Below are 12,587 nucleotides of genomic sequence, written 5' to 3'. Positions count from 1 at the left end.
TTGCTTCTCATAAAGACCCCTCATTTAGAAGCCTATTTCTGGATCCTACCTAACTTTTCACAGGTGGACTGCTAGAAAGATTTCTTAACTATTTTAATATACAACCATTCTGTTTCACCTACGTTACATGCCTTTTCCGGCATATTTACTAACATATATATATATGCCTTTTTATTAATTCTGTAAGTATAAATGAGATTTTCATACTTTCAGAAGCCACAACTAACATTTTTAAAATTGACACTCTCGTTGCTTTAAAATATATTGTTAAACATGTACATAAATATTTTTAATCTGATAAGGTGAAAGAGATTTTTAAACCCTGACAAATCAGCACAAGGGACTCAAACAATTAAAATGGGACTAGAGCACTAAGCTTCCTGGCTTCATTAACTAATGAAAAAGGGTCTGGAATTTCAAAAGTACAAATTTGCAGTGGTTAATAAAGACACTTGCTCAAAAGGTGATCTATGCATTATAACTGGTGAGACACATGTATTATCCTCCATTGATGTTAAAGTTTTGGCTAGCTGACCTTGGAATATTATTTCAATCAGAACTCAAGTTAGTGGCTTGTCAACCGAGACATTTCTGGGAACTCAAGACTTTGAAGTTTTCTTAAGTGACAGAAGTATAACCCATGATAAATTTTTAGTGTGCTGCGTGGGGCGTTAGCACAGATGTATAGAAACAACTGAAGCTATATGCATAAATCCATGTGTTTCATAATAATTTTATAAGAAGTCTTTAATCATAACAACCAATTTTTAAGGCACCTGACCTGGTCAGTTGTTTCATCAGGATAAAATTGGGTGTTACCTAACTAGTAGTAGCTAGATAGAGTCCCTTTTTACCACCAAAAAGACAGGGAATAGAGGTTAGCCACTGAAAACAGTAAGTCGCCAAGCTCTCTGATGGTTGACTGCAAACACCACAGAGGACACTAGGGGTAGGCAGTGTGCCCAAGTGTTTTCTCTGCCACTTCTGGGAAAAAAATTCTTACCAGTAACATTATTGCTTAGAATACTGATCACCTAAAGTACATCCATATTATTCTTAACTTCTTCTCTAAAGTTTACAGTTCTTTTGTGATTTTCCAAAAACTCCTTGACAGACATATTTGGGATAAAGGGGAACTGGGGACACATATGTAGAGCTGTCACAAAAATTTAGAGGATATCTCAGCAGAACTCACAACCCATGTGTGCAGTTTCACCTACATAGCAGACCTGCAGTAAAAACTTGCTGAATGAATGAATGAATAAATGACTGCATCAAAAAACAAGTAAATACTCTAAACCACTTGAGTGCAGAGTCTGGGATTTCTGTATTCATTCAGTTTCCAAACAACGATTTATCCGTTCCCAACTTTGCCTTGAGCCCCACTGTGGCATGTGCTCTTAACAAAATGGAAAAAATAGGACTAAAGACTGTAAGGACAGTCATACATATATTAAAGAATCAATCAGACAACAAACTATTATGAATAGGCTAAGGAACTGAACTATTCACTCCCAATCACAGATCTCATTACATTCTGCCTTTTTTCTGAATAATGTCTGCAACATTACACAGTTACTGCCAAGTTCAAATAAACCAAAACACACACATACATGTACCCTGCAGATTGCCTGGAATCAGGCAGGTGCTTAACAGATGACATGAATGAATGAATGATGCATGTATGAACAAAATGTCATTTCCCCCCCCAAAATATAACTTGTTAGAACTTGTACAACTCTATGTTTCTAAAAGTCATCGAACACTCATTTTTTTCCATATACTTGCTTACGTCTACAATGCTATTCTTTTTTGCCAGCTGCTGCTGCTGCTAAGTCACTTCAGTCGTGTCCGACTCTGTGCGACTCCACAGACGGCAGCCCACCAGGCTTCCCCGTCCCTGGGATTCTCCAGGCTAGAACACTGGAGTGGGTTGCCATTTCCTTCTCCAATGCATGAAAGTGAAAAGTGAAAGTGAAGTCGCTCAGTCATGTCCAACTCTTAGCGACCCCATGGACCGCAGCCCACCAGGCTCCTCCGTCCGTGGGATTTTCCAGCCAGGAGTACTGGAGTGGGGTACCATTGCCTTTTCCGCTTTTTGCCTAGTATAGCTGAATTAGCTAAACATAATATCCCAAGGATAATAGAGATATTCATCAACACACAGGATTACATAATATCATGGGAACAAGCAAACCTATAAAGAAAATGACCACCTTTAGGTAAATATCTACCCCATCAAAAAACTGATAAGACAATTAATACATCTATGTGCGGTGCTCAGTTGCGCAGTCGTGTCTGATTCTTTGCGACCCCAAGGGCTGTAGCCTGCCAGGCTCCTCTGTCTATGGGATTCTCCAGGCAAGAATACCAGAGTGGGTTGCCATGCCCTCCTCCAGGGGATCTTCCCAACCCAGGGATCGAACCAGCATCTCTTACATCTCTTGCATTGGCAGGTGGTTCTTTACCACTAGCTCCACCTGGGAAGACCCTTCAACATGTCATTATTATAAAAATATAATAACATTTTATATTGGAAAATTTTTTATACTGGAGTGGGTTGCCATGCCCTCCTCCAGGGTATTTTCCCAAGCCAGGGATTGAACCCAGGTCTTCTGCATTGTAGGCGGATTCTTTACCATCTAAGCCATCAAGGAAGCCCAATACATGTATACTGATAAACAATTTAAATAGCATCCAAGTACCTACTCTGCACTAGTTTCATCTTTATAACTAGTTCCCTGTGACAGGTATCACACCATTCCTACTTTAAAGACAGAGAATTAAGGCACAAACAGTCTTGGATGACATTTCATGGATCAAAAAGCTATAAAATCCCCAGGGCTTAAACTTGAGGGCCAGACATGTCTGTATGAGAATTACTACCTTGCTCCTCTGCAGCAGTGTGACAGGGGCCAGGTCATATCACGGGTTTGAGTTTTAGTTTCTTCCTCTTAATACAAGTACTTCTTTTGAGGCATAAATGAGAGGACACCTTGTTCAGTGTATCAGGGGCCTGTTAAATGAGAGTGATTTCCTTGTTCTTCCTCTACTCTTTATTCTGTGCAAGAGTTCCTTAAAGAGCAGTGAGCAAACAATCTCCACCCAAAACAGGCAGTCACAGAAGTCAACTAATATGGACAAAAAAATTTAAAAAATATAGGACCATGCTAAACTCTTTATTACTAAGCAAACAAATCACATTACTGGTGTGAGAAGCATGTATGCACAGTTAGATACTTAAAATATATATTTTCTGTTGATGAAATCAGTATCAGAATCTATGTTCTCATAGTTAAACATAAATGAATGATAAATTTTGCCAAGTCAGAGAAAAGGACTTATCTGGGCTACACCTATTCACTGAAGGCAGGAGGTATTACTGAATTTAAGTTATTCAGAAGCTAAACAACTAGACTTTTTTTGGTCTCCAGTAGGAGTCACTATAAACAAGACATTTAATTCATAAGTTAATGTGTTGAGTTAGTAAACAGATATACATGGATTGTTATAAAACTTAATAAATGGTGATAGCTTATACCTAAAAAAGGGTGGGTGTTTAAAAACCAACTTAAACTGCGATGACAAAAATCCACTTCATAAAAGACTTAATTATCCAAAGGAGAATGTAGACACACATGTACACACACACAGACACACAGAGTAAGAAGAAGGGTTTCTGATGACCATAGCGTGAGACAGCCTTGCAACCTCAGAGGGAACACCAACAAACTGCCTGTGTGGACATTTCTGTACTTCTTTGTATTGACATCTTTAGAATGTAAAATAACTATGTCTGCTAATAAGTGAGGAAACTTGACTACTTTAAAAAAAATATTTCCCTCAATTGGAATTCCAAATATCTCAAAACTTTTTTTGTGTGTGTGCAAAATACACAGTTATCTGGAGAAAATACGTATCTCACATAAATAAACTTGTCACATAATTATAAAAATATTTCTCGGAAGTCTGTATTACATGAAGAACTGAGATAAAGCACAAATCATGTTGGTCGACTCTGGGGCCAAAACTTATTCTCTTAGCACCATTCAGATTATTACAGGTATAATAGTTTTAACTATTTTGTATAGTTTAAAGGTAGCCAAGTTTAGTTTGGAAGAGAGTTTTATCACAGAAGAGTATCAAAGTAACACAGACTGTGAAAACTTAAAGCCTCTCTGTGGCTTCATCAGAGCCTTCCTACTGTTATCTTAAATGGCTACTTTTATATGGCTTGGGTTCATAAGCAGACATCCAAAAGGTTTATCACATGATCAAGTATTTATTCTTTTCCTGGCTGGTCAGATAGCTTGTAGTCATACTGAGTCATACTGATAGCTAAACCATGTGGACTAATTTTTTTGTTGTTCCATAAATATTCATCTTCCACCTTTCTGTGGCAGTATTTCTCTTCAGAAGAAAGAAGAGGTTTCTCATTTTGCTTTAGATGGTATTATAAAAACTCACAGACATATATTGTTTTGGTGACATGCAGTAGTATGCAAAATAAATGCAAAACACTTGGTAACATTCTTGCATGCCGTTAGATCTGGTTAGACTCATTTTCCCACTTTTTCACGTCTTTCTCATTTCTATGGTAAAGAATACAATGAGTATGTCATTACCCATATGAACATGGCATCGCAACAAGCCAGAGATATAAAATAGCACTAACCTTCAGACTGGAAACAAGTATCTAAAGTCATGTATGGTACAACAGAGTGAAATATACTCAGTGGCAACACCAGAATATATAGATTTTCATGTTGAACTGCAATGCGAACTGCAACACTTGAGCCTAACTGAAGTTCACTTCTTCCTTCCTCAATTTCATGCAAAGACCTGTCATTGCAAAAGTCATACATTTATCTACTACTAAAACCTCTCAAATATTAAATGAAATTAGAAAACAATAGTACAATTGACACTTTTGATGACTAAAGGAGATATTTTAGTTAAGGAGAAAAGATTTCATTGAGTTTCTTATTTTTTCCTCAGGACATCAGTCTCTCCCCTCTGGGATAAGTGGAATTTTTTCTTTGGGGAAAAAATTCCTTTATCCTAACCCAGTATGATCCATAGCCAGTCTCCAAGTTTGATACAAAAACAAACCATTTCTATTTTGGTACAATGAGGAAGCATCGCAGTGGACAATATAAAAACAGAGATGGAGGAAGTTGACTCAGATTGCTGCACTTCCTAGATGAGAAAGCGAGCAGGCTTACCACAATCACCTGAATCAAATGAAATAAGACGACAACTGTTTTTTCCGTCAAATTGATGCACGTGTAAAAATGAATTCCCAAAAAGTTAAAGGGGAAATCCTGGGCATGTTTGTTTGCCTGGATGAAGGATTCCATTTGAGAAAATTTTGACAAAATGGATTGATGAAGCAGACTGGAATCTGGGCACAGGATGTACACAATTTTTTAAAACATTGTGAATAAATACTGGGCTTCCCAAAGCATTGCTCAATGATTAGAAGGAAATGTGATATCTCAATGGAAATCATTTTCATTCTAAACAGAATAATTGTCTTGGGTTTGTTAATAAGCTCCTTTGGAGGTGGGAATTCTAACAATTTCCTAAAGTTTCCAACTGTTGACTAACTTTGCTTGACATCACTGAGCAAGTAGAAGAAAGAACTGCTGAGCAGAGAACAAACAGTTTTCAAATACTCCAATGGCTATCTCTGATAAACACTCAGTAATCAAAGAGTAGGTAAAAAGAATGGAAAAAAAAAAAAAGGTTTTAAAAATGGAAGCAAATGACCATGTAAGAGTAGTATCTAATACAAGTCTGTTATTGAAATGACTATTTCAAATTACTGTTTTATAAAGTTTCTGCCTAAAAATATTCATTTGAATGACTGGGAATGAGCCCCCTTGGAGCAAGAATTAATGGCATTTCAAGGAGAATGAGCAGTAGATTTTCCCTCAAGGTTGATCCTCAGCCTAAAGCCAGAGCTGATCACTGGTCCATTCTTGACCTAAATGTTGGGTTCTTTAACTCAAGATGACCTTGAATTCCAACTATGTACTTTCAAAAACAAATGATCTCTTTGCCCGTTAATCATATGCACTTAAACATCCACCCCACACATAAACACAGAAGTGACCATGAAGAGTCATGTGAGATGAGATTTGTACCATCATGCACGGAGACAAGTCCTTATAGCAAATTCCATGAGTAACCCCCAAAGAAATGATTTTAAAAGGGATAAGGTGCAATAAAGGAAAGTTCTGAGCTTCTAAGTAAATCGGAAATTCATAAGCTTTCACTGAACACAAACACCATTACAATTAGAACTGTTTGGCAAAAATCTGACACTGATACATTTTGGTTTCTAACATGAGGCCAACCAAATCAGGTGTAGGTGAGGGGTGCCCCAAAGTTATACAGCAGTCCTGATCATATTTCCGTTCATTTACAGCTGGGCAAAAACTGCTCTAAAAGGACATCTTCCTAGTCATGGCCAGCATTCGTAGTTAATACTGCCAAATTGCCGGATTACGGTCCTTACCAACCAGAGGCACAAACATCCCCTCCATGTACTTCACAGGGGTGTCTCCCAAAATGTCACTCTGTTTTCTGCCTTCTTTGAAAGTGATTACCAAATGCACTTTGAGAATAAAACTACTTAATGCAAGTCACAATCTTAAGCAGGTCAACTTTCCCATCCTTACCCCGGGCTACTGATTGGCTCTTCTGCAGTGTGCAACACGTTCTCTAATGGCTGCAAGCCATGTGTTTTCTGAGTTTTCTTTTTTAGGACTTATATGTTTTGTGAGTATATGTGTGTGTGTGCTTAGTTGTGTCTGACTCTTGTGACCCCATGGGCTGTAGCCCACCAGCCTCCTCTGTCCATGGGATTCCCCAGGTAAGAATACTGGAGTGGGTTGTCATTTCTTTTTCCAGGGGATATTCCTATCCTAGGGATCAAACCTGCATTGCAGGCGGATTCTTTACTAACTGACCCACCATAAATATTTTTTTTTTTTTTACAAACGCCAAATATTATTCAGCTTTGAAGCGTAAAGGCAAGTTCTCAGCAACGTAAATCAAGCTGGTGGTCAAGCCAGATTTAGAATTCAGGTTTTCGATTATTCCATTTCCTATTATGTACCATGCTTCGCCACTCATTAAAAACCCCTGTTCTCCCTTAGGCTAGAATGTCCTCCCTTTTTCTGATTGCTATAATCTTACCTATATATCAAGATAATTATTGTGAAACCTTTCTTTTAAAATTTAATTAAGCCACATTTTTGACGGAGTCTCAGCACCAACCTACTCAACCACCTACCCTAGTGCGACCGTGTAAGTCTGTATGTGTATGTGTGGTACACAAGAAACAGGAAATACAGTAAGAGTTCAAGACTTATCCATTTTGTATGTGGCCTGTGTCCTTCCAACTTGCTAGCTATGTTGACCAACTTATACTTTCTTCAATAAAAATAAGTACACTTAAAAAAATAAAAATTATTTGGCCCATAAGGCTTTCTCAGAGTTAAACATTTCTGTATTGAGTCATTCTTAGTATCATTACTAAACAAATGACGGTATTTTATGATAAATGATTTTTAAACATAAAAAAGTTTAAAAACTTTTTGATTGTATTTTTGATTTTTTTAACAACTTCCAAATTTTTATTTCTCCAAACAGGTATGTGGGGATGAGACCGCCATCCCCACTACCTGTCATCCTGTCCTTATTAATACAATGTGGAGGTCAGAAAACCAAGATGTTTCTTCAAATTCTGGCTTTATTTAAATCTCAGTTTCTTTAGAAGTAAATATGTTTCAAATAAAGTGTTAAATTGTGATCATGACAGTTTTTTCCCCCAACTTAAAAATTCTGGGATTTATGTTTTTATGATAATGAGATATCTCTGAATAATCAAACCCTGAAAATACAGAGCTCGTCAAAAGTTGTTTCTGCAGTTAAACAAGCAAAAGCGCAACAACAAGGAAGAGATACACAGAAGATGTTAGAAACTCAATCGCTGTCACCGCTTTCTTCATCTGCCAGATCTATAACTCGCAGTCATCCAGAATCAAGTGCTGTGGTCACTTCCAGATAAGGACCGTTCTAGAATGTATGGCTCTCCAGCAAAGTTTAATGTCATGAATTGTAGCTAAATAAATCATGCACCTACTTACTGCCCCCCAATACTATAGATTTTTAAAGAGTAGAGATTATGATTTAAATTTCTTTGCCCTCCCCTATAACAATGTTATCTGTACATAATAGGAGCACAAATCCATTTTTGCTTATTGAGTGAATGAGGAACAGAGAGAGATTTATTTCCTTCCTTTCCACAGTGACAGAAATGATCAAGTCCAGGGTTGTCAGAGAAACACATTATAGCCAGCTGTAACTTCACTTTGAGAATAAATCAAGTCTTCATGAAATGGAAAAATGAGGATATGATTAGACAAAAATTTTCATCTAGAGCTACACCTACATTATACTGATAAAACACATGCACACACACGTAACCATGATGAATTGTTTCCCCAGTTTTCAAACGTTTTAATGATTGTTTTTTATTTCATGAGCCTGGCCTTTCCTTCACCTGGATTATAAACTGCTGAAGATTAGGGATGGACAAAGTTTTATTTGCTGGGTTGGCAGAGAGCATATTCATTTACACACACACTTCACAGAAGGGGGCTTGGAGGATCTAATTTGTCTTCCTTTCTCTTGTGTAGCATGGCTATTTTCTCAGTGGAATAATTAATTGTGCCAACAATATGCCAAAGATATAAAAATGGATACATGCATTGTCACTTTTGAGAGGTGATACTGTTAACGCCACCTCGGAGGTGCGATACAGGCTCCTATTTGTTTCATGTATTTAATTTTTCTTGGCAAGTCCTCCTTAACTTATTTAACCTATATTCTACTTTAAAATGTTTTCTTATAAACATTTTCTTAGAGGGACGGCATATCCTCTGATGGCTAGACATTATTTCCTAAGGACGTGGAGGCAAACAAAGAAGCAGGTGCTTTCCATGTCATTTCCACATATTTAACTTTTTTTGTTGTCCTTTCCAACACATTCCATTTAACCAGATTTAGACATGACAACAACAACAACAAAAAACTTTGAAAGATGCTATTTCGTTATCTTGTTAAAAATATGCTGATAAAGAAACTTGCCAACAGTTACAGTGGGTCTCAGAGTTGATTTCATCTTTCTGCTATATATTGCCTTGCTACCAGGGCCTGTGCGATCACATCAATTGTTGAACTTTTGAGAGCCATAGTCTCTGTGTCTACTGGTCCACAAGGTGAATCAGGGGTACTGGGCTCCTACGAAGCATCACAAAATGAACTCTTGCTTGGAAAACTGCTTGTGGCCACTTGTATACTTGCATCAATCTTCACAGCAGCAGGAACTCTGGTGCACACTGCACTTTCCAGGAAGCCTGGCACTTAGTAGGTGTGCAGTAAATATTTGCTGAATTTTTACATTTGATACTTGAACAGATTCAAAGCTAAGTGGGTACACAATGATACAGAGTCATCAATCGTTCCCCACACCTTCTGGCTGATGTCAGATGGGGAGTTATAGACCCCTCTTGACAATATGATAGAAATTATATTCTCTGTCTCCAGTTACATCTTTGAAGACTGGAATTCTGTTGATTAGACTCTTAAGAGAAAGGCACTGACATTCTGTAAACACTGGTTTAAAATATACTTGAGATCTGGACACACATAAGTCGTATCTTTCATGAAACAAGCTTATTTACATATGATCTACCTAAAACTTTACTAAGTATATTCAGACAGTTAACACACTTTTGACGTTCTTAACTAAGATGAAAGTTTTCAGAGAGCATCTTCAAAAATAAGTTATCACCTTACTTGTTTATACCTTTTTAAAAAAGTTCCGTAACTTACTGATATCATCACAGACAGCTGGTAGCAATGCAACAGTTAACAATCTGTCTGGGTCTCCTTTTAAATTGTCAATTTTCAGATGTTTGGAAGGAAAATACTAAAATCTTAAATTTGCTATGCAGAGTTGTCTGCAGAGATGTAAATTTCAATTATCTCCCTCTTTATATACTTTTCTTTCTGAAAAATCTTTAAAAGGCTAAGTCATTTTGAACCACACACTGCAGGAGAATAGACCAGTTTAATACTCAAGATGTTTTATCTCTATTATCTATGGCTCTTGCTGAAAAAAACAAAACCAAAAAACACCTCCATTCACCTCCACATATCCTAGTATACCTTAATTTCTTTGAATCAAATGCAGGTGCTTCATTTTAAATGGTGGTCCAATGACTGACAGTTAAAACCCCAAAATCTTGGTAACTGGCTGCAGTGCTTAATGTTGTTGGCATTCACGGTGCTTGTGCCATGGGAGCAAACTGGGGCCATGCCATCCTACTGTGCAATACGTTTAATCCAAACCCTGTAATCTTCACTGTGGTTATCCATTTTGTCGTCCTGAAGGCTGCAAGTTCCCAGGAAAGTTGGGATAGTGACTGCGCTTTATTTTCCAGCGAAGATTGTTTCTGTGCTCTGTTGTTGAGTTGGGAGCACAGCTGTGCAAAGGAGTTTCAATGTACCAAAGGGTGGTTGGAGAATAATCAGCTCAAAACTTCACCTGATGAGTTCACAAGCCACAGACTACACAAAAAGTATATGAACTCCTCGAGCACCATGATCACTTACGTGACTTTTAAACTGGATCTGCGTCAAGTAGTAGTGATCGACGTTGACCTCAAGGATACTTCCCCCCCCCACCCCCCGATTTTACCCAATATACATAGCCATGGACAAGGACTGAGGCTGCTTTCATTTTCCAGCAGTAATTAGCATGTTATTTGTGTCTCACAAGGGAAATGGTCATTGTAGGGACAGAGCTTCAACTGCTCATTCAAATCAAACCATAATATTAAAAGCATTATCTTCAAAAAAAATAATGGCTTGATTTAGTAAAAACATTCTTAATAATAAAAACAATAAAACATCCTAAATCATACTCCACATACTTTAAACAGCCTGAAATAACTTTTATTAATAGTGTGTAAGTCTTGTATTCATAAGTGAGTCTTCATAGTAAATGGACTATTTAGGTATATTCCGATGAATTATCACAGGAGAAAAGGATCTGTCATTACTTCTAATCAAAATCTCCAAATACATATTTCCAAGATAAATCAAAATGGACCTTAATAAAAGGATTAAAAATCATGGGCTAAGACATCCAGCCTAGGGGAAAAAAATCATTTCAGAAAAAAGGAAACAGTGTAAAAGCTCTTGGCTGCTTAAAATGAGTTTTAAATGAATGAAGGGGGTAGTGCCTACACCCTTTTAAAAGTGAAAGTGCATACTTCAAAATAATAATTCAGAATTAAGTAACTCTTACTAGTAACTTGACTTATCAAGTTGAATTCATAAATTATGACCTGGCAAACTCAGAATTAAAATGATTAACTGTTCAAAATAAACCACTGCCTATTCTAGAAAACATCTTAAATCTTACCCTGGAGAAAAATTATTACTTCATAACACCTTTCTTCAGGGGCAAAGAGGCACTCAGTTCCATTGTCAAAAATATTCATTTAAATGGGTAATAGCCAAATATATACTGATGAATTATTCAGATCTTCTCAAACGTCGGGGCAAAAGGAAGATTTAGCAAATTGGTACAATATTTTCAGTTTAATTATAAAATAGATTCTTAGGAATTAAAAATAATGTCTTAGAAGCAGACTGAGGCCCAGATTTGGCCACTAAAGGCTGTGTGACGCTCTTGCTGAAAGACAAGAACAGAACAAACACATCCTAGCAGAGTGTGCCGGCCACAATGGTGGGCCTTACACCCAGGGAAACCTGTCCTTAATTTATCCCGTCGTGTGTAGATTTGGCAAGAATCTCCAAACATCATTTACATACCATATGCCCTGAATTACCTAGGCACAATGGCTGTGGATAAATATGATGTTTCAGGTCTGTTTGCTTCCTTTTATAAGTTTTGCAGCTTTCACTTCATTTTTCTCTTTATAAACAATTAAACGCAATATTGTGTGCTGCATTTGAGTGTTTTGCTAAATCAATAAATAGTTCATTGTGCTTTGTGATTAGAAAAAAATCATCTGAGGTAGGCAACCAGGAGGTATTTATTCCTCCTAAGCAAAAATCAAAAAAGGAAATGAGCTCTTTATGCTTTGCACTCGTTTTAACCCTCGTCTCCTTACCAGGCATAGAAATTTGAGGCATTCAACAACTAAATAGATAGAAATCAAACATTATGACTTCTGTGGAATGTATAAAATTGGTCAGCAAGTTTTCATGCTTAAAAGGGATCCCTGAAAACAGATTCTTGGTAATTCCTGTATCTGTTCACCTTATAATTAAAAGGCATTATTACTGCTTGTGCCTTAGTTTACCTCACTCCCAAGAATGGTATTATCACAAACTCAGTAATATATGTCCAGATTCTCACATTAAATTTAAAGTCAGGTTGATAAAAATGTATACTTAAACCAAAAAGATCAATAGCCTAAAAAAGGCTTGGAGCAGAACTACGTACCTATTTTTTGTTGTATACTGTAAATTTGACT

General features: G+C 37.0%; 1 protein-coding gene across 26 annotated transcripts in view; it reads right to left on the bottom strand.

Moving 5' to 3' along the window:
- TCF4 (transcription factor 4) overlaps positions 1-12,587 on the bottom strand; it is a 388,054-nt gene that overhangs the window by 110,903 nt on the left and 264,564 nt on the right. For 2 of the 26 annotated variants that reach the window (XM_040264439.1, XM_040264443.1), the window contains exon 1: positions 1-3,414. This exon is cut by the window's left edge and continues 2,153 nt beyond it. The exons of the other annotated variants lie outside the window; for them this stretch is intronic. The gene's annotated coding sequence lies outside the window, so the exon portion shown is untranslated. Of the gene's footprint in view, positions 3,415-12,587 lie in introns of those variants that run through there. 26 annotated transcript variants of the gene reach the window in all.

Source organism: Oryx dammah, unplaced genomic scaffold (assembly GCF_014754425.2).
Source record: "Oryx dammah isolate SB20612 unplaced genomic scaffold, SCBI_Odam_1.1 HiC_scaffold_22, whole genome shotgun sequence".
In the NCBI taxonomy this organism is placed as follows: domain Eukaryota; kingdom Metazoa; phylum Chordata; class Mammalia; order Artiodactyla; family Bovidae; genus Oryx; species Oryx dammah.
This window is presented reverse-complemented; position numbering and strand designations above follow the sequence as displayed.